The following is a 1073-nucleotide window of genomic DNA, read 5'->3' as shown; positions in this document are numbered from 1 at the left end:
TCTGGAATCTCCAGTTCTGCCTCTCTGTGCCCACATCCCTCTGTTTCTCTTTCTTATTTCTCTGCCACTTGCTCCTCTTAGTGGCACCGAGTGTCCGGGGTTGTCTCAGGAGTGCTGTGCCCCACTTGTGTATTATAGCACCGGGCAGGGGTCATCTCAGGCATGATCTGACCCCCACCAGGCCTGCGGGGTGCCAGACTGCTGGTCATCTAAGGCTAGCTCCCTGTCCAGGCCCCATGGTGTCAGTCTGGTTCTCTCAGGTTTGCCCCTCACCCTGGATGGCCTGAGTGGCCCCATGCCAGCGTCATCTGTCTCAGACCCTCTCCCACTCTGGTTCATTGTCCCAGGCAGAGGTTCCACTTGTCATCCTGGTCATCATGGTGTCTGTGTGTTGTTCTCTCCACCCACTCTCATTGTCCCATTCTTTCTTGTATGGCCCCAGGCATGGTTCCTGTGGTATCCTACTTGCTCCCAGCCTGTCCAGGACTGCATGGAACTAGACTTAACTCAGGCGAGCTCCCTATCCAGTGCCCTGTGGTGTGGGACTGGTGGTAGTCTCAGGCTCGCTTTTTAAAAAAATTTTTTTTTCTTTTATTGGGTTTTTTAAACTTACATTTCAAATGTTATCCCCTTTCCCGGTCCCCCCTCCCGAGACCCCCTCTCCCATATTCCTTCCCCCTGCTTCTATGAGGGTGCTCCTAAGCTTGCCATTTTAAAGGGAGCACTAGGCTACTTAATCACTCAGATGTCATAGGTCAGAACATTGGGCGTAGACATAGCCTCTCTCCTCTCTGCCACCAACTGGGGCATGTGTGACCCAGCAGCCACACCTGCAAGACTCTAGGGGCAGGAGTGTGTGGTGCATGCTGGTAGGACGAGTCCCTTCACACTGTTCTTCATTCTCCCACACATTGGCATCTGCTCTTTCCTGTGCATCTAGAATCCGCCCGTTTGACTGAGAGCAGCGCTCCGAGGTCCTGTTTGGCTTTGCACACAGTAATACTCTGCCTGGAGCCCTGTGAGGTGAGCAGTGCTCACTCACATCACCGCTGCGTGCTCGTTCCCAAGCAGGA

General features: G+C 53.8%; 1 non-coding gene across 1 annotated transcript; it reads right to left on the bottom strand.

The window, feature by feature from the left end:
- Positions 1-720: 720 nt before the first annotated feature.
- On the bottom strand, positions 721-851 carry LOC116912985. Its single transcript, XR_004389548.1, has one exon. It is a non-coding gene; the product is annotated as a small nucleolar RNA SNORA17 (small nucleolar RNA).
- Between the last annotated feature and the right edge of the window lie 222 nt (positions 852-1073).

This window comes from Rattus rattus, chromosome 11 (genome assembly GCF_011064425.1).
Source record: "Rattus rattus isolate New Zealand chromosome 11, Rrattus_CSIRO_v1, whole genome shotgun sequence".
NCBI classification, from domain to species: domain Eukaryota; kingdom Metazoa; phylum Chordata; class Mammalia; order Rodentia; family Muridae; genus Rattus; species Rattus rattus.
The sequence above is the reverse complement of the archived record's forward strand: the minus strand, read 5'-3'. Positions and strand labels throughout refer to the sequence as shown.